The sequence below is a fragment of the Dipodomys ordii genome, unplaced genomic scaffold (assembly GCF_000151885.1).
Source record: "Dipodomys ordii isolate 6190 unplaced genomic scaffold, Dord_2.0 Scaffold1, whole genome shotgun sequence".
NCBI classification, from domain to species: Eukaryota; Metazoa; Chordata; class Mammalia; order Rodentia; family Heteromyidae; genus Dipodomys; species Dipodomys ordii.
The window spans coordinates 50,405,552-50,427,585 of NW_012267217.1; the positions used below are offsets into that span (position 1 = coordinate 50,405,552).

General features: G+C 41.8%; 1 protein-coding gene across 1 annotated transcript in view; it reads right to left on the reverse strand.

Annotated features, from left to right (window-relative positions):
* Nucleotides 1-22,034, reverse strand: part of March4 (membrane-associated ring finger (C3HC4) 4, E3 ubiquitin protein ligase) — a 94,356-nt gene that overhangs the window by 23,923 nt on the left and 48,399 nt on the right. The window lies entirely within an intron of this gene.

Here is a 22,034-nt window from a genome sequence, read left to right on the forward strand (position 1 = left end):
TGAAGCATTTTACACTGGGTCCTTGAATGACAAAAATATGGACAGGCCTGAATCCTGGGGAGGTTGGGCCAAATACCTTTGCTGGAGGCCCGCATCACTCCAGCCAGCCCTGAGCAAGGCTGGGAACACTGGAAACTGAGAGGCAAAGGTAAAACAGTGTAAAGATTTGAAACCCTTTGAGTACAATACAGAGCTGGACTCACTCTCTGGAGCTCCCTGTGGTATGCCAGAGAGGCATAACTGAACCCCATGCTTTGTGCTGCTTGACACATCCCTCCAAAGTATTTCCTTGAGCCCTGCCTCTCTTGGGTGTCTTCCCTTTCCACTTTCAGATGTGTCTCCTCTTATCTGCTCTTTCTCTCACTTGTAGCTCAAACTCACCATTGCTTACCACATTCCTATCCACTCAGCTCCTTCCTTTACCTTCTCAGGACTTTTAACAACTGGGACCAACACACTGGCCTATGATCCCTCTGGTCTTGCCCATGTTCTTCCTTACTTTTCATGCCTTCACTCCAACTCATTTATTGTTTACTTAGATTCTCTGCCTCCCACCAATCAAAGTACTCATGAAATACTTTGCATACGTGAATTGCAACTCCCCATGCTGGTGTGTTTGGGATAGAGCCAGTTAAGAAACAGCTCAAGTAACTTAGGTATTTCAGCATTCATAAAACCACTGGTGGCTTTTGCCTGTAATCCTAGCTACTTAGGAGGCTGAGATCTGAGGACTGTGGTTCAAAGTCAGCCCAGTAAGAAAGTCAATGAGACTCTTATCTTGAATTAAAACCATAAGTAGAGCTATGGTTCAAAGTGGTTAGAGAGCTACCCTTCAGCAAAAAAGCTCAGGGGCAGTGCCCAGGCCTTGAGTTCATGCCCCACAACTGATAGAAAATAATAACAAAACCATACCTTATCCCCAACCATGAAAAAGAAGTCCAAGAGCCCCTGCAAATCTCCATCTGCACACTTAATCGTGGCCTTCACTACAGACTGCAAGAATTCTGGAATCATCTTTCCCTTCTACTTCAACTCCTGTCACTCAAAATTCAAATCTTGGCCTGCATGAGGTCAACAATGTTCTCTTTCCCCTGAGCTACTATCTGCCACTATCCGTTTTCAAGAAGATCCTAAACTATAGAGAACCATCTCCAATTTCTATGGGCTGAGTTTAGTGCTCGGATGTAAAAGTGCTTTCAACTAAAAGTACGTTGATGTGATGTAATTTGGGGTATATCCCTGTTAGAATATCCAGCACATAACTATAAGAATCGATGCATGTTCACCCTCCAAAGCACCCCTGGAATCAAGGATGAGTTTTATATATTTCTATCCCTTTCCCTCAGTGCCAAGCCCTACAATAACTTGAAGGCCCACAATAACTTTTCATGTTTGAATGAGTGGATTGAAAGACAAAGCAAGTGGCAAGTTTTGCACCTTCCCAGGATATGGCTAGCCTCTGACTCCTGGTAGGCTGCTGTGGTGCCTGTGAAAGGAGAAACAGACAGAAGATATTCACATTGTTGACTACTTGCCACATCCAATAAGGCCTAATGGCTCTTGGTATTGAGTAGCTGTGCTATGGCTCTGAGAAAGAGATGGGAGGGAGAGAGTAAGAAGAGGTGCTGGGGGAGGGGCAAAAGCCCTCATTATTCATGACAGCATTTCCTAGGCTCATTAATTCTAACAGGATGAGCTGGGTTTGATTAATCGGGTTGTTAAGCATCCATGTCAAATTGCCAATCAGGTAAAAGACATTACTTCTGGTCCCTGGCAACGGTGCCAAGTGACAGCAAAGTCTACATTCCTTGCTTCCTGAGCAGCAGCCATGGAGAAAAGGCAGGACTGCTGCTGGCTGGGGAATGACTAATAATAAGATTGCTTGTGAATGTGTGGGACTATTAGGGATTATGAGAGGTCCCTAAGCCTTGCCTGGAAGAGGAGGGAACATGGCCTGGCCTAGTCTCAGTGCCTGGCTAAGGGATAAAGAGATCAGCGCTGTACAGATTCTTCAGGAGCAAATCAAGTCCTTTAGGGCTGGACAAACCAAAGACAAAATGAAGATTCTCTTCCCGCACTGCCCATAATAGAAAACAAGGACACTCAAGCTGTGTGAGAAGTTCATATGTGATTTAAAAAGTGATCCAGAATTTTAGCAGGAAAAAAAACCAGAAATGAGCTATTTTAGCTTTGGCATTCATGCAAGTTTTATACTTATTATTTAGGACATTTTTGTGCACCTTTGAGTTTTCTTCTTTTTGGGCCATAATCTTTTTTAATATTTTAAAAGGCTTTAACGTGGTCCCTTCACCACCTTCGATTAATCGGTGTGCCTCCAAGAACAACAAGAGTAGAAATGGCTGACAGAGGGATTAACATTAGACTTAATGAAGATGTGCCTTGGATTAAATGCCGATATCAGTTAAATTGATTTAACATGGCAGCTGTATAAAATCTCTATAAGAGAAGTCCTGGCTGAAGTGAAAATGAAGTTGAATTACTAATTCAAGGTCACTGAGTCAGTCTGTGGCATGTGTAACATGGGAAGCCAGGTGTTTTGGACTGAGATCAACCTCTGAGCTGCACCAATGCTGCCTCTGTTTCTGTTGCCTACGCCTGTACTGCAAATCTATTGTCTGTCTCCTCCCTTCCAGATGTTACCCAATTCCTGGCTCAGCTCAGGTCCTGCAGCCAAGTCTCCCATCAATGCCAGCTGTGGACCTGTCTCCTCTCCCTGCATCATTACCCACAGATTGGCACTTCACCATTTTCAAATCTTCTGGGACTCAGGCTACTCCTATACCTCATAGATCTGGCACATGGCAGATGTGTGTGAAAGGTGTATTTACTAACTAGACAGGTGCGGGGGTCTGGAGAAAAAATTGGAAGCTCAGTTTTGGAAGCATCACCGATGTCATTCCTATCAGTTCTTCAAGTAGAGATGCCAAGCAAGGACTATAATGCATGTTATGCCTAGAGTTTAGGGAAAAGGTCAAGATATAAACTTGAGAGTTGCTGGCATGGAGATGGTGTTTAAATCCATGACAGTGAATGAGATCACCAAAGGCCTTAAGTAGGAAAACAAAGAAACAACAGGGCTGAGACTGGGAGATGCTCATGTGTAGAGGTCAGGAGATGTGAGGAACTAGATGAAGAGATTTAGAGGGAAGGTCAGTGAGATGAGAAAAGAGCATGATGTTCCAATGGCCAAGGAAGAACACTAAGTATTTTAAGAAAACAAGGATCTGTTGTCCTTACCAAATGCTGTTGATGGATCAGGTTGGACAAAATCCAAGAATTAACCATGAACTTGGCAAGATTAACTTTCTCCTATTTTTCTAAGTGAAATATGAAGAAAAGTCTTGGGTTGAGAGTGAAAAAGAGGAAGAAGTTTTAAGGGTATCTGACACGGGACTAAAACAGTCATCAGGAAAATTTTCATTTTATCAAATAAAATGACTCGTCTGTGAAACTAGGGGAGGAAGGCTAGTAGGAGATTATATTTAGCTGCATGTCTGGCACACAGTAAGCACATACTAAATGCAGACAATACTGCAGGGGGTTACAAGAGATGCTAAGAGGTCTTCCTGTCTTTGAATCTACTTTTCACTTCCTTCAAATGTTAAACAATTTCCCCCGCCTCTTTTCTGTAACATTCTCTCCTTAATGTTACAAATATTTCACAGATATACAGAATACTTCCCTAGCCGGTTATACTGCTTGCTACCTCAATAACACAGTAAGGCTAATAACATAGTTCTGCTTTACAGAAGAAGATACTCACCCATAGTTTGTTACCTACTCAAGAAAACGGAAGAGCAGGGGCCTGAAACAAGTTTGTTCATTAGACTGCTTCACCTGCATTCAAATAGTGTCTGCCCACCCTGTGTGACCTGCCCTTGGTCTCCTCCCATCCACAGAACACTATATCAGATCCTTACTTTTCCCATCCTGATATGGGAGATGTCATTATTGTTTCCCATTAGGACACAAACACGAAGACAACTCTCCTGTTCTTTCATTCATGTTCCTCTTTGAATCCAATTCTAGACAGTATAATTGGGCTTCAACTGATGTTTGGTGGTGGTAGTGGTGGTAGGGAGTCACACCCCCACTCTTGATGAGGAGGAGACTTGTGTTAAGACAAAGTCAAGAGACAGAGACTTTTCTTTGTAAGAATAGTAATCCACTAAAATTTCTCTAAGTTGGAGGCTATATTAGTGAGGAAGAGTCTAGATGCCTTGTACTTGTTCCATTGAGAAGACCTTAAGCGTCTAAAGCTTTAAAATCAGAACTTCCCCCTCCAGGGTAGAGCTGGAACCTGTGTGTATTGGGGTGGGGAGGAATGGACAGAGGAGTACCAAACATTCCTTGGGATTGTAGAGGAGGAAAAAGAAGGATGCTAAAGAAGGTAGATCGTTCTCAGGACCATAAATTATTCACTTGATATGGAAACAACAATAATATATATGCACAGTGTGTTACAATAGATCTTTTTCAAAACTGGAGCTGTATGTATTATAAAAAGTCCTGCAACACTGTCGCTCTACTCTTTGATTATGAATTTAGCTATTTTGGAAAACTTACATCAGTTGCAACCATGCTGTATTTATATTTTTGTGACTGTCTTATTCCACTTAGTATAATATCTCCAGGTCTTTTCATGATGTAACATGTAATAAGGTTTTATATTCTTTTAAATCTAAATAATGTTCCATTGTACCTATATATCACATTTTCTTAATGTGTGCATATGTTCACAGGTATTTAGATTGCTATTCAAATCAAACATTGTGAATAATCTTGCAATGAATATGAATGTGAAAAATCTCTCTTCAGCAAAAAAAAAAATTCACTTGATAGGAAAAATAGGGAACTCTTTGGTCACTCCTTGGATCCTTTGCGTTCAGGGGACTAGATAACAGAAGGCTTATCTATAACACACTCTTTGAACTTTATGGGCACAGTCAACCACGTAACTGGTCCACGATACTGACCAATTACTTGTGTAGCTGTGATCTGAGTTGGAAGAGGAGGGCTGGAAGGGAAGACACAAAAAATGTGCCCCAAAAGGGCCAGTGAGCAGAAGGAAGAGGCTCAGAGAACCTGTTTTTCCCCCAGCATTTTTTTCCATCGGAATAATAGGCAATGATTTCTTTACTCTGCAGGACTGTGAAAGGCCCATGTACCTTCATATCAGGATTATTTTTAAAAATGATTATTGCGAAGACCATCTTGCCAGCAAATATTATGAAGGGGATATGAAGAGGGAAACCATGATCCCTACCAATCCAAATGATGATAAAAAACTCTCTCTTACTGGTGGGAGTGAGCCTGGTTGGCAAAATGATCTCCATAAAACCAAGTGTGGTTTTCTGTAATCTCAGCACTCAAGAATCTGAGGCAGAAGGATAGTGAATTTGAGGTTCATGGGGCTACATGGCAAGACACTGTCCCTAAAAGAACAACAAAAATTTTATTTCAATTTTTTTACAGTTTTCAAAAAAAAGAAATGTATCAACATTCATAAAGGAAATGCAAATCTTACAATAAGATTCCATTTTTCTAATTTGGGGAGGGGAAAGGAAATAACAAAATGAGGATACAGGTTGACTCGTTGTAACAATGAGATGTACAAGACACTATGTTGAAAACAAACTTTACAACTTAGGGAGGGGGAGGGCGAAGTTGAGGTGGGGAGGGAAGGGATTGTAGGGGAAACAAAGGAGGGGGGTAACAATGCTCCATAGAAAATATACTCATACCTTACTCATGTAACTGTAACCCCTCTGTACACTATCTTTACAATAAAAAATATATATTAAAAAAAGATTACACCTCATACCAGTCAGAATGTCAACCTTTAAGGAAAACACATACCAACAAATGATGATGAAGATACAAGGAAAGAAATCATCCTTGTATACACTGTTCAAATGTAATTAGTGCAGCCACCACACAAATCAGCATGAAGGACCCTCACAAAAGTAAAATAGAATGACTATATGATCCTGCTAGTAAGACAACATACTGTAGAGATACCTGCACAATTGTATTTATTGCAGCACTACTTGTAAGAGCCAAACTTTAGCATCAACCTAGGTACTCATAAGCCAATCAATGGGTAAAGAAAATGTGTATACACACACAATTTTTCAGCCTTAAGGAAGAATGAAACTGAAACTATGATCCACGTAGGAAAATGGGTAATACTATGGACCATCGTATTAAATAAAATAAGCTGGACTCAGAAAGACAAATAATGCATGTTTGCTTTCTTTCATGAGAGGAATTAAAATCTAAACAATAGAAAGGACAAGAATGTAACTGGGTACAATGCTTGGGTGGGGAGTAAGTGATGGGGGAGGGTAAGAGAGGATGAGTGGGAGGGAACATGGTAGAAGAATATTAAGTGGACATGCGTATGAAAAGGTCATAATAAGATGAATAAAAATTCATAAGAAAGTATAAAAAGAGGGGATTGTGAGAAGGAGAGCAATGATGGACTGCATATAATCAAAGTACAGTGTATGTATGTATATATGTATGTATAGAAATAAGCTCACATATTCACAAAACCAAACCAAAAAAAATCTCCACTAATTACAAAGATCCCCAAGGATCCTAGAATCTACTATTGTTCACACACAAGTGTGTGTATATTTGGTCAGTGTACAGCAGCTCTGTTTTCTGACTAGAGACTTTTCTAACCAGTCTTCCAGCTCCACAGCCAGCTGTAGCATTTAACCACTCTTATTCCAGTAAAGCTATGCCTAGACTTCTTACCCTCTCAAGAACACCAAGACCAAATCCTGGTGTCCAGGGGACCAACAATGTGTCAACACTGGCAGAAGGAAATTAGGAAGTGTTATGAGATAATTTGAATCAAAAGATGACTTTATTACTAAGGGAAAAATGATTTAAAGCCTTAATGAGCAGTACTTATCTACCCTAAATCCAATTAACCCCATAATTATTTCTTGTTCTACTCTCATAATCACAGCTTACTTTCACCATCACACCAACACAGGAAACACACACATAAAACCTCCTTCCATAGTTTTTCTAGCCTATCTGTGTCATCATCTCAGGAAAAGGGGTGGTGGTATGCAAAAAAAAGAAGAAGAAGAAAAACAAAACTAACAGAAAACCCATCCAAGCCCTCCAAACAGTGACTTTCATTTTCATAATAATTACTCAATTCCCCTAATGCTTTTCTCCCTATATTTAACTGGTATAAGACAAATGTACCTATTCGCTCTAACTGCCTCTAAATCTACTCAACTGGTACTCGAGAGAAGAACTTAACCTCACTATAATTGAATTTAAATAACATCCAATTCTAGGATGCCAAACATGATCAGCATAGCAAACAAACCACATTATATGAGGTGGGAAGGAAGAAGGTTATACTTAATGTGTGCATTCATAATTTTATCAGTATTTCTAATAACCTAAATGTGCAATATGATGTCAGTTTGTCTTTTTGTATAACTCATCATGACCATTGCTAGCATTACCAAAGAACTAAAATTAAAAGCTGATCTGCCCTTAGTCCTTTGCTTTGCTCAATAGAAAAAAACATAATTTAGATTAACCCTCATTAGCCATAATTGGGCTATTTGCCTATAGTGGACAGGGTTCGCTTCTAAGGTTCTAGGCCACTAGGCTGAAGTTTCAAAGATGCCAGGAGCCATTGTTCCAAACAAGCCAAGGCCAGGGCATAATTGGCAGGTGAAGGGGAAAACACCCAGTCCTGTTTCTACTCTCCGCAGTCCCTGCACACTGGCAGAGGGAGGTTCAGCCCTGAGGTGTGCACACCCTCAGGCTCTTTGAAGAGGTTGGGATGACATTCTTCAAAAATTAATTTTCATTTGTTAAAATTAAGACATCACTCTGAAAATCTGGGGGATACAGCAGATGTTGTGGGTACACATAAGCTGTGATGACCCATGACGTTCCCCAGTCCTCCTGATCACAGTCCTAGGTTCTTAGGGACACCTCTGTGAAGGGCTGATCTTCCCTGTGTGTGACCCCAGCTCTGCCACCCTCTGGCTGGTGACCATGGTTTAAGTGATCTGCATCTCTACTCATTGGTTCTCAGATCTGAGCATGCATAAAAATCACTTGGGGTGGCAGGGCTAGGAAGATGGCTCAGTGGTAGAGTGCTTGCTTTGTATGCATGAGGCCCTGGGTTTGATTCCTCAGCACCACATAAGCAAAAAGAAAGCCAGAAGTGGCACTGTGGCTCAAATGGTAGAATGCTAACTTTTAGCTCAAAAGCTGAGGGACAGTGCCCAGGCCCAGAGTTCAAGCCCCACAACTGACCCAAAAAAAATCACTTGGGAGATTTTTTTCAGCTTCTATGCTGATTTTGCTCCACAGACTCCGATTCCACGAAAACTGGCTCTCTACTCCTCAACACAACGCTGGCGAAGACTTCACTTGGTGAAGTGCTGGACCAGATCATCCTTAGCAAACCTTCTTCTGTCTCCACTATAAGACTTGGATATACACAAAGATAAAAAAATAAGTTCCAATAATGAAAGCATATTTGAGTACATACTGGATGCCAAGATCTGTTTGCAAGCTTTGACGATTGGGTTCAAATTCAAGTTCTCCCGTTTACTGGGTGAAGAACATGGGATAAATCACCCTCTCTGAGCTCCTGTACAGTCGCTGTCATCTATATTGTTTTACCTTGCTAGTGTTTCTACTGTTGCTGCCTCTTTTCCTAGCTCTTGCCTTTGAGTGTGTGCCAGGGGGGCCCAAGCATTGTCTTAAGCACCCAATACATATGAGGCAGCATGGCATAGTTAGCCAGGCTCCTGGACCCCAACTGACTGGGTTGGGTCTTTACTCTGCCATGCCTTGTATGTGTGACCCCAGGCAAATTTCTCAAGAGATAAGGGGGAACCCAAGATACTTTCTGTATTCCCAGGTTCTCAAGACAATTAAATAGACTAATATACAGTAAGGAATGCTCAGAACCCTGTTTGGCATAGGGAGTGCTGATGTGGCATGACATCATTACCAACTGTCCTGCCTGCACCCACCTACTCTTACTGAATCCATTTACATCCTGACACACAGAGAGGTAGCAGATGCTGTGTTCCCACTCTGCAGATGAGAGGCTTCCTGCAGTCTGTGGCCTTATCAAGCACCTTGCTTTACTGCCTGAAAAACAAAGTTCACAAGTCTGAAAACTGTGAGTCAGAACTTGCCCATCCACAAGCCAGGATGATGCCAATAGGTGATCACTGTAGGAAAAGCCATGCATTTCCAGGTGCTCTTGCTGGAATGCCTGCCCTGGCATTTCAGGGATCCTAGCTCATCATTCTCTTGTCTGCCTCCAAGAGGGTCCAGCCTTCCTTAAGTCTTCTTCTTTTTTTAATATATATATTTTATTGTAAAGATACTGTACAGAGGGGTTACAGTTACATGAATAGGGTAATGAGTACATTTCCTATCAAGCATTGTTACCTCCTCCTTTGTTTTTCTCATACTATCCCTTCCCTCCCACATCCTCAACTCATCCTCCCCCCCATGCCCCCACCGAAGTTGTAAAGTTCGTTTTCAACATAGTGTCTTGTACATCTCATTGTTACAATGGGTCAACCTGTATTCTTGTTTCAGCATTTTGTTATTTCCCTTCCCCTCCCCAAATTAAAAAAAATGTATATACAAGATGGAATCAAATACAGTGAAAACAGGGCTTACACCCTGGGGGAAGAAGCCTTCTTCTTTCACATGCATGCATCTCCACCTCCTTAATGGAAAGTGGAAAGGTTCTTTCCCTTTTGTCCTTTTGGGGTTAAGTTGTGTTCACGGGGCCAACTGAGGTTTTCTGATGCCTAAAGGACAGGAGGGGGGAGGGGGGAGGCTGGGAAGGGATGGGAAGGGTAAACAAAGGAGGAGGCTGCAATGCTTGGTAAGAAATGTACGCATTATCCTGCCCATGTAATTGTAACTCCTCTGTACAGTATGTTCACAAATAAAATAAAATTAAATTTAAAAAAAAGGACAGGAGGGGCAGCAAGATGAGGGCCAGGAGGACAAAAAAGGAAATAGAAGCTGGGTACCAATGACTACACCCATAAGCCCAGTTATTCAGGAGGCTGAGATCTAAGGATTGAGATTCAAAGTCTGCCCAGGCAGACAGATCTGTGAGAATCTTATCTCCTGTTAACCAGCAAAAAGTTAGAAGTGGAGGCATAGTTCAAGTGGTAGAATGCCAGCCTTGAGAGGAAGTGAGGAAGCCAAGTCAGAACATAAGGTCCTGAGTTCAAGCCTCGAGTCCCAGTGGCATGTACATGTACACACACACACACACACACACACACGGAAAGGGATGAGAAGGAAAAGGAAGACTAGAAAGCACAATATACACATGTATAGAAGGTCACAGTGAAACCCATTAGTTGGTACAATGAATACCCATTAATAATTATAATTTTAAAGAATTTAGTAATAAAAGGGAGCAGAAGAGGGGAAAGATTTTTGCCTTACAATTTCTCTGCCTGCTCTTTTAAAGAGATTGTTCTTCTCTTTGGGATTTGCCTTTGTTCTTCATGGTCAGCCCCACTCTCAATATACTTCATTTAGACTGATGAACTAGAAGCCCGCAGATAATACTGGCCTTTCCTAAGCTGGAGACTTAACCCCAGCTCCAGGTTCAATGCTCCAAAGAGTGGGTCTCACTTCTGTGTGGGCAAGGGCTGTCCATGTCACAGTCTGCTACAAATCTGGCCCATTTCTTTTTCACACCTCTCAAGGGAGTGTACTATTCCTGAAATCCTGGCTCCCGCTCCTTGTCAGGAGAAAGCATGCTAAGTGAATTTGAATGAATCTGGCATGTGAGTAGACTCCTGTCTGTTGGCTCCAGGTTTCTGCTAAGCTGCTCCAAGGGCCTGTAGCTTCTGTCATCTTGGCAACTTTCTTTTCAGTTTCAAATAATTCTATATGCCTTATTTTCGGTGCTAGGAGGGGCTGGAGGTAGGGATCTCAGAGGCTCTTGACCCCAATCTTGACAGATGATAGAAACCCAAGGGTTTCTGTTGTTCATTTGGCAACTCTTAAATTCCCTTTGAGATCATAGATAAAACATGAAACTGGATATAGGCAAAACTAAAACTGACGGAATAGCCAGAGCCTCTGCATTGAAGGATTGGGGAATGTCTACTGTTTTCTTCCAAAGAAATGAGGCCATAGCCCAAGGTCTTCTTTTAGGAAGCATTCAATGGCCTTAGTGGGGTCCTGCATGCATGGAGAACTCAGGACAGCTCTGGTCTGAGAGCCATTCACACAAAAGACACACACTCCCCAGCCCACCCAGATTCTTCAGCTACTGCCATAGTTTTAGCCTGCCTCTTACTTAATTAGAGGCTGGTCGCTGACATATTAATCTTTTCTAGTATCTGTTAACTCATCAGCAATTAAGATTTGCTGCTTTCAATCGTTTTCTGGGATTTAGTGATTTAGTCCGTGTTCTTCTTTTACTTAGACTTTATGATGATTAAAACGACTCATTTTCCCTTCAGCCATCATCTATTCACACTCAAAAGCCCTATTTTTAGGTATTATTCTCATGTTACTGATTATTTCAGCCACTTTCCCCTCTACATCTTTTTAGATTTTAAGATAACATTACCTGCTCTAAGATAGTCAAGGGTGCATATGCTGAGACTGGAATGGGGGAGAAAAGCTATTCCTTAAAAATACAGAGAGCTGGGTACCAATGGTTCACACCTATAGTTCTAGCTATGAGGCACTGCCATCTATGGATCATGGTTTAAAGCCAGGCTGGGCAGGAAAGCCACTCATTTCCAGTTAGCCGCCAAAAAGGTGGAAGAAGTAGAGATGTGACTCAAATGGTAGAGTGACTCAAATGGTAGAGCAACAACCTTGGGCAAAAATGCTAAGGAACAGTGCCCAGGCCCTGAGCTCAAGCTCTAACACTGTACACGCACGCACACACACACACACACACACACGCACACACACACACACACACACACACACACACACAAATATAGAGGCTGGTTTTAAATTTTTCTTATAACTATAGCCTCCTCCCACACACATAATTCCCCCTTTCCAAAATCAGGAACATAATATACAACTTATTTGTAACTTGCAGTTTTCTATTCATACTACAGTATGAAAAAAAAATTTCACAGTGTTCTATGATTTCAGGGATCATATCCATGAGTGTTAGTAGAAGGTAGGTCTAGAATGGGATTACCAATCCATAGATATTTTAAAATATTTATTTATTCTTATAAGTAGTTATACAAAGGAGTTTTGCTGGTCCTGGGGTTTGAACTCAGGGCCTAGGTACAATCCCTGGGCTTCTTTTGTTCAAGACTAGTGCTATACCACTTGAGCCCCAGCCCCACTTCTGGGTTTTGTTTTTGTTTTTTTGCTAGTTTATTGGAGATAAGAGTCTCACAGACTTTCCTGCCCTGGCCGGCTTTGAACTGTGATCCTCAGATCGCAGTTTCCTGAGTAGTACTAGGATTACAGCCATGAGCCACTGGCTTCCAGCCCACATTTTTAAGGATGTTGATACATGTTGCTAAGTTGGCATTCAGAGATTCCATATCATCACAGTCATGTTCTTAGACAATGATCAGTGGTTCTACAGCTGTGTCTCTGTGGATAGGCAAAATATAAACAACTTGTTCTTTTCTACCTTTCTTTCCCTTGCAGAGAGGGATCAGGACATGGCTTCAGGACTGGGGTAAGGCTGAGTCAGGAATGAGCAGCACAGCAATTCTCAGGGAGAAGGTCTCAGCCATGAAAATTCCACGAAGCCCTAAGCCCTGTGTGCTTTTCATTCTCCAAGGAACTGGTGGAGGATAGGAATGACTTGAGAATTCCTGTCAAGTCTCCATATAGGTCAGACTCATATGGCAAACTATAGAGCAAAGCCACTGGAGACTGAAGGGTCCCACACTGCAGACCTGTTAGCCAAATACCTGCCCACTATTGCCCTTAAAAAAAAACCTAAATATGGAAACCTCGTTGTGTAACTGAGAGACTTTGTAGCTAAACATGTATCTTAATCCAAGTTGTGTTTTTTGTGTGTTGTTGTTCTGTAGTTTTCATCCTTTGCTATGTTTTCATGACAAATGGACAATACACAGGCTTTAAGATCAAACAACTTCTGGCTCTACCATTTACCAACTGTACCAGCTCACTCCAACTGCTCTAGCATATGCAGTGCAATGTCAGAGGCCTAAAACAACAACTGTTTTGTTTTGTTTTTTTCTCTTTCGCAAGTCTACAAGTTTGTCCAGTGGCTCCTGCTGATCTGATTTGGTTGCTCTTGACTGGATTTGCTCAGGGATTTGAGTTGCCTAGAATTGCTTAGCTGATCTAGGAAGGGATGACTCAAGCTCTGTTCCACATGCCTCTTACTGAGTTGGATTGTCCAGCTTGTTTGCATGATGGTAGAAGAGCTTCCATCAGCCAGACAGACAGAGAGAAAGCAAGTCCCAATGCACAAGCATTTGGAGCCTCTGCTCACATCAAATTGTCTAAGGTCCTATTGACCAAAGTGTGTGAGTCGGCATCACCAAAGGGAAGAGGCAACAAGGAGTCTTAAAGGTCTAGGACCAATAATATAACCAGGCTACCACATTAGCTATCTGGTCTTAGACAATTTCGTTAACCTGAGCTTCAGTTCCACCATGCATTCAAGTGCAGAGATTTTTGTAGGAATTCCTCGCTGTAATATATGTAAAGTATCTGCCACATAATAAACATTCATTTATGCCAATTTCCTTCCTTCCTCCTTTTCATATGAACTTTTTTTTTCAACATTTAAACTTAAACTAAGAGCCTTATGCTTGCTAGGTAGATGCTCTACTACTTAAGCCATATTCCCAGCCTTTCTTGCTTTTGCTATTGTTTGAATAGCATCTTGCGTTTTATCCCAAGAGAATCTGAACTGCAATACTCCTGTTTACATTCCCTGTGTAGCTAGAATGTTAAGGGCATGCCACAATGTCCAGTTTATTGGTTGAGATAGGATCTAGCTAACTTCTTGCTCAGGCTATCCTGACACTGCAATTCTCTGTGATCTCTGACTCCTGAGTAACTTGGATTATAGACATGAGCCACGTGCTCACCTAAATAGAACATTTTTACACATTATTTTTTTACCTTTAGAGGTCTAAGGAAACATTAAACAATGTATCTATGACTTCCGTTGGCTCTCCAGCTCTTAGCAGGTGCCTAGTAAAATAGGTCCTTATTTACCCCCAAATGATCTGGAATTTGGTGAACAAAGGAACCAAGAAGTGTCTTCCCCTTTTAGTTCTGGGGCTGTCCAGTCAAGAGTTGATCTGTTGGCTTTGTGATCCAGATCAAAGACCAGGAGTGAAATCTAAAGGGTTAACACATTTGAATACGAACTGAGGCAACAGGATAGTAAAACCTCCATTTCCTAATTTAAATGTAGCCTTGGGTGTAGAATACATATTCTGGCCACTGCTTAGATTAATCAGGCTCTAGAAGAGTCATTAATTGTAGCCAGCCAGTCCTGCTGGGAAGACCCAAAGCTGCCAGCTCCCTTGCTGAGAATGGAATAGAATTATAATTGGCTGTGAAGGCATCATGGCAGGAGATGCAAGAGAAGGGTGGATCCTCCCCCCAAAGCAGGTGAGAGAGCTTCAAGAGAAAGGCCCCAGGGAGGTGGATGGCAGCAGGGACCCACTGCCCTTAAGAGGTGGTCCTGGAGCTACTGGTTCAGTTACAGGGATGGATTCCAGATGTCTTCCACAGCACACTGAGGGTGGAGGGAGGGGAGGTGCACCATGCCCTGTAAACCTCACTTCTGTACTTCTTCTGGCTTCTATGAGAGAAGCATGACATAGTTACTGTCACATGCATAACCAAGCTCCTCCTTCTGAGATATCTCCAAGCAGAAGCTCAGCCTGCCAGTGTGCACATGCCCATGGACAGGGAGCATGTCTGTGTTCATTGGTCTGTGTGGTTTGATGCAATTGCACAGCATTCTGCACTGTTGTTTCAGAGTTAATACTCAGATGTTAATATTTTCTCACTCAGATACCTTCAGATGATAATCTTTGAGAGTTCTCATGGTAATGTGTATGTTCTTCATGCTATGGCAGGTCCTGGAATACATGTAAAAAGAAATGGCACATGAGGGCCAACAGATGTGACCATTAACAAACAGACAACAAGAGCTCGTGTGTGTGTGTGTGTGTGTGTGTGTGTGTGTGTGTGTGTGTGTGCTGGTTAATAGGTGATGGAGACTTAAACATTTTTCTGCATGAGCTGGCTTTGAACTACAATCCTTAGAGCCTGAACTGTGATCTTTCTAGTTACACCATCTGTGCAGGTGTAATGACAAGGGCATGCCACTATGCCCAGCTTGTTTGTTTGAGATGGGGGTCTGACCAATGTTTTGCCCAGGCTGGCCTGACATTGCAATCATCTCTGATTCTGAGCCTCCTGAGTAGGAAGGCTCACAGGCATGAGCCACTGGTGCCCAGCTATGAATGTAAGTTTTTAAAACACACACATACAATGATACATAAGGCTTTTCAGAAACTGTAAGGCAAATTATTTAACCTCTTTGTGCCCTAGTTTCCTTGTTGATGAACTGAGGGTAACAAGAGTGAATAATGGATATAAAGTGCTTAGAGTAGAACAGAAACTCAATAACTGTTTATATAACTTTTAATTTTGTATGTGCCAATGCTGAAGTTTGAACTCAGGGCCTGGACTTTTTTTCTTCTTTTCTCAAGTGTGGCACTCTACCACTTGAGCTATATGTTCTTCCACTTCTTCATTTGAGATAGGAGTCTCATGGACTTTCTTGGCCAGGCTAGCTTTGTACCATGATCCTCTGATCTCAGCCTCCTGAGTAGCTAGGATTATAGGCAGGAGCTATCAACTTCTGGCCATGATAACTTCTAATGAAGGCTTAGAACTAATTATTTACCTACCCTTCTCTGTTGACTTAGTTATGGTAAGCCTAGTGGCAAAAACCAAGGCAGAATATTTTTAATAGCTAATACTTTTCAAAAACTATTTTACAGGAGAAAATCTTAATAAAAATTCAGAGTTTTCAAGGAAACTTAACTGCATTAATACTTTAAAACTCAAGGCAATGAACCATCATTTATAACAACTAAGTGGTTTTATTTTTATTGTACATTTTGAGTTTTATTATCAAAGTTTTATTGCAAGTTCATCACTAATTCAGTTAGGAAGGAGAGCAATGCATTGACGGGATCATTGAAAATGGCACTTTATAATTTATAAAGCTATAATGATAAGCGTCTAGTTTGCAACCAAAAGAAAAAAGAAGAAGAAGAAGCACAACACCATCCCATTTCCCCACTCAATGCCCCTCTCCTGTTTATGCTTTATAAGGAATAGACATCTCTCTGGCCTTAGCTCAGAACACAGAAAGGAAAACAGAATAGAGCAGATGAGGAAGAAGAGGAAGAAGAAGGAGGAAGAGAACTGGACAAAACATAGTATCTTCTCTGAAATAGTGAGAACCTGATATTCAAAAACAAAAAAAGTAGGAAGTTGTTGGTATGTAAGAAAAAGAGTCCATGGGAGATGGCCCTGGTTCACACCTGTGGAAGACAGATCAGGCTTTCTTCTATTGGAAACAGCTCTTTCTTCACTAAACCTGGTTATTGGATCAAGTTTGAGTGCCCAATCTGTTCCCAGTGGGCCACCAATGCTTGAGAAATGAGTAGAATGCCATTTAAAGTAGTCCACTGCACAAATCAGGTCACCCCTTCAAAGAATGGTTTCTCTTACGCCTCCTGAGACGAGGTGTGTGGAGCACAGGCCATGCCTTGCTCTGTCCGAAGTACTGAAATGATGCATGACTGGGATACTTGATGGGGAGAGAGGATACAGTTGTCAACACTGGGGTTCCAGAGTGCTGATGCACTCTGGAGACAGTTGGGTGAATGCTTGGCTTCAGTGTTGGCCCCTTGACCTACACTTGGGTAGGGCCTTCTCTTTCTGAGACTATTGGTTTTTTTTCCCCTTGTGTTAGAAGGGATATTAAATTAATCATCTCTACTTGTCTATGGCAGTTTCTATTTACAATTCTATAAATTATACAAAGGCTTCCTAGATGAAAAATGACTTAACACCAGGTTCTAAGGAATTTCTTGGGGATAAATTAGGCCAAAGGCATAGATGCAGAAACCCTTTGTAATTGAAGAAAGCACACTTCATAGGCAGATCAAAAGGACACCTAGAAATGGTAGTGTCGACCACAGAATCCATCTCTGGAACCTCGAAACAGGGGACCTGGAGATCAGTTTAGATTTGTGTGCATATAATATAGTAGAAGCATGGAGCTATGGAAATACTTCAGGCACTGAAAAGAATTGCTTCCTAGGATAGAAAAAGTTGATTTCTATTGCTCTTCAGATCACTTTTTTGAAGCACTTACGTATGCCCCAAGTCACTAAACAAGTTTCTTGTCTTCTGTTCAGCTTCTTCAGTGATCCTAGACTACATTCACTCAACATAGAGACATAAGTACTCTAGATAATAAGAAGGAATATCTTCTACTGAACAGAGAAACCTATTTCTTTTAGCGTTTCTTGGTGTAAAGTTTGTCTGTATAGAATATGATCACTCAGAGAAAACTCTTATTAAACAGGGAGTTGGTGGCTCATGCCTATAATTCTAGCTATTTAGGAGGCTGAAATCTGAGGATTGTGATTCAAAGCCAGCCCAGGCAGGAAAGTTTGTGAGACTCTTATCTCCATTAAGCTACCAAAAAAAGCCAGAAGTGGAGCTGTGGTTCAAGTAGTAGTATGTTAGCCTTGAGGAAAAGAAGATCAGGGATAGCACCCAGACCCTGAATTCAAGCCTCAGGACTGACACAAAAAAGGAAAAAGTTTATTAAGTGAAGTGAAAGAAAGAGCAGCTCTTTGAAAAGAGCAACCACAAACAATATGGCTTCCCTCAGCCCAATCTCATAGGGCAAAATTCCTCTTAATGTGAGTTGCCTCATCAAAGGGTATTTATTACTCTTGATGCTGCTCTGGGTAGTCCTGCCCACATGAAAGGAATCAAGGGCTGGATGTCATTGCTAAGCATCATTCTGTACCCATCTCTCTCCATAAAAGGAATGACAGCCCAAGTCCCAAAGAATAGCAAGGCACACTGACCACATCCATCTTTTCTCGGCTCTTGGGTATCTAAACATTTTCTTTCCTTCCCAGGACATCCTAACACATCTAAACAATTCACCATTTACCAAAACATTTGTCAATGTAGGCATCATCTTTATGTCATAGTCATCATCATCATTATGCAACAAATTGTTTGATTTCTTTATTTGGATTCCCACACTTTGATTCTGTATTTATATGTGCAAAGTTTTCATCAGGGTTATAGCTGCACTGAAACACTCTCACTGAGAATATATTTTCCAAAGAGACTTCCCTTAAGCAATCAATCCTCCTTTAATGCATAGTAAACTGGTTCTGTGTTTCTCACTTGTCAGTGTTATTGAAACTTCTTGTTGAGATAAATCATCTTATAAGTAAAATGAGCATTAACTATTGATCCATATCAACTTACTAATTATAGTTTTGTCATGGAAGACTCTGTGTTGTGGCTTTACTATCCTTCCAAATTTAAATTTTTTCTAAGTTGAAGTGTTTGCAGATGTAGATTTTAATTTTACTAAAAGCAGTAGTTTTAGCTGTCTTCAGTTTCATCTTACTGAATGTTTCTTCAGCAAAGAGGTCTGCCACGTAATGCAAGGGTCCTTTAGTAACTCTTATACATGTGGGTATCAAGTAAATGTAGTTCAATCTAGTGAAAGCTCTGAGAGGTGCATCTCATTATCCCCATGGTATAGGTAGGAGAACCAAGGATGGAGAGGTGAGGTCATTTGCCCAGCAGCATGCCAAAACCATGTGATAGACTTGGGGATTGAAAATGATCTTCTACTGTACTACAGCATTTCTCACTTCATTCATAAATATGCTATATGCTATCTCATTTTTTCCTTGCTCTTGCCTACCTCTTCTTCATTCTCTCTCTCTCTCTCTCTCTCTCTCTCTCTCTCTCTCTCTCTCACACACACACACACACACACACACACACACACACACACACCTTGGGCTTCTGACAAAGCACACCAGGCTGCCACCAGGCTCCAGACCTTACTCCAGGGACAGCATGACTTACATTTTTCTTCCCAGTAGAAGAGTCCCAGGGGACAGCCTGAGAGGACTTCCAATTGGCAGCTCCTCAGGTTGGCCTTCCTAGACTCAACCCAGCTCTAGCTGGACTTCTTGAAAGAAGTGGGCAGATGGTGGTGGTAGTGATGGTGATGTGTGTTGTATGTATATGTTTGTGCATATGAGCTTGATTGCATGTGTGTGCATGCATGTGTGCACATGACTAAATCCCATGGCGGGGGGAACGCGGGTATCATGTTGCTGCCAGGAGTCTAGACTCAGCTTCACTGCTGGCGCTGACTTCCATGGGCTCAGGCTGGTCCTGAGAGTGTATCAGTGTGCCATTTATTTTGTCAGAAAGAGAATGTCTGCGTGCCTTTGCAAGGGAGCACATGCAGTTTCTTTCTTAAAAAAAACAACAACAGAACAGCAGCAACAAATTACAGGGTGGTGGGAAGGAAAGGAAATAGAGGGAGAGAGAAAGAGCGAGGAGTTTCTATTTTTAAACCCTTGCGGGGCCTCATTTCAATAGAAATTTCTGTGAGGAAGGAAGACAGCAAATGAGAAGCTGAGGGGAGCAATTTCTAGACATGCTATTCTAGTCGCTGGAACCTTTTCCCCAATGTATCCTATGAGGAATGCCAATATATGAAACAAATAAAAGAACTGCTTATTGATGCAAAGGTAGCTGCTTCCAGAACCAACCCACCCCCTGGCAGCATCACCATGCACACAGCAGCCTCTGGTACAGCCCTGCTGAAACCATGCTGAAAGACATGGATCACACGTCCAAGCACGCATTCATTCATCCATTCATTCATGAAGGACTTGGTGCTTATTGTGTACCACATGACAGGCTAGGAATAGGGCTACTGTGGGCCCTACTTATACTCTTGTAGACGAAACAGACATTCGTCATGCAATCATACCAACGAATGTACATGGAAGCTGTATGCATGCTATTAAAAAAAATGCTACCCTTCAAGAGCCATGTGTAGGCTGAGTGGGAAAGACAGATATCAAGAGCATGAAGAAGAGCAGGAAGCCAGACACTGGTGGCTCATGCCTATAATCCTAGCTACTCAGGAGGCTGAGATCTGAGGGTTGCCGTTCAAAGCCAGCCCGAGCAGGAAAGTCTTATCTCCAATTAGCCACCAGAAAACCATACATGTCACTGTGGCTCAAGTGGTAGAGCACTTCCCTTGAACACAAAAGCTCAGTGCCAAGGCCTTGAGTTCAAGCCCTGCAACTGACAGAGTGAGAGAGAGAGAGAGAGAGAGAGAGAGAGAGAGAGAGAGAGAGAGTGCCAGCCGGAGTAGGAAAGTCCGTGAGACTCTTATCTCCAATAAACCACAAGAAAACAAGAAGCAGCGCTGTGGCTCAACTGGCAGAGCATTAGCCTTGAGCTGAAGAGCTGAGGGTCAGCACCCAGGTCGGGAAGACTAGGTTGCTTGAAAATTAAGGCAGGGCAGGGGGAGGTAAGAGCTACAGGAATGCTTAGCCTTCAGCTTGAGATGTGTGCCACACACATGTGGCTAGCTCACTGTCAATGTCTGCCTTGCTGAGCGCAAGGCATTTGTTTTTTAATGCTATTTCCAGGAAAAGATGTTTATAAGCAATGAATAGCAAGCTGAGTAAATCATTGGGGTTATAGATATTACCATCCTTTAGCAAACATGGGCCAGGAGTGACAGGGAAGCTTGGTAGTGCTCTGTGGGCAGATGCCCAGAAGAGACGGAGGCAGACACATCAGGGCTGTTACTGCCAGTACCCAGACCTACCTTGGGGCTCTAGAAGGGTGCCCTTATGTACTCCACCTGCATGCCAAACTTCATTCAGTGTGTCTTTTTTAACTTGCCCAGTATCTCATAGTTCTATGAATTTCATTTTTAAAAAATTAGCTTCTGCTGCTTTTTGAAAAAGTCTGAAAATGATTGGGCTAAACACACTGAAGCAAGATTTTTGTTAGATCCTGACTTCATTTTAACCCTCACTTGGAGGGGTTTTTTCTGTTATGTTGAGGAGTAATTTAAAAGTACGCAAACACAGAAAATAGCAATAATAATGTTTCTTTACATACTATGCATATCACATTTTTAAAAAATGTTGATTCTTGTAACAGCCCAGAAAACTATTCAAAATTAGGGTTATTCCCCATTTGCAGATGAGAACATTGAAGTTAAAAACCCTGGAAACTCCCCACAAAAATGAAAACTTATTTAGGGACAGGACTTATTAGGCTCTGCATGGTGATAACAATGATAATGCTGATCATAAAGCGAGCAATTTTTCTGATGCCTATTTTTGCCTGTTTCCATGCTGAGAGCTGTAGTCATTATCTCTGTTGGTCTCTCAGCAACTCTGTGAATGTAACATTACCTCTAAATCAGGGCTCTTGGTCAAGTGACTTGATCAGGGTCTCACAGCTAAGAACTCATACATTTAACTTGAATCTTACCTTGAAGAAATTAACAAATCCAAATTGTAGGATTGTCTACAAAACAACTAACCTGCCTCTTCATTTTTCAAAAAAGCCAACTTCCTGAATGCTGGAAAAAGGTAGAGGAGCTAGATGGAAAGAAAATTAGTTTCAAGGACATATGAGAATATTCAACTCTATCAAATACAAACTTTATATTAGCTTTCTTTTTCTGTACTGGATTGAACCCAAGGCCTCATGCATGCCCACAGCCCCTTTGCTTATATTTTTTGAGACAAAGTCTTGCAAATTTTGCCTGGGCTGGCCTGGAGCTTGTGATTCTCCGGCCTCTACCTTCCAAGTAGCTGCTGGGATTATGGGTTTGCATCACCATGCCCGATTTG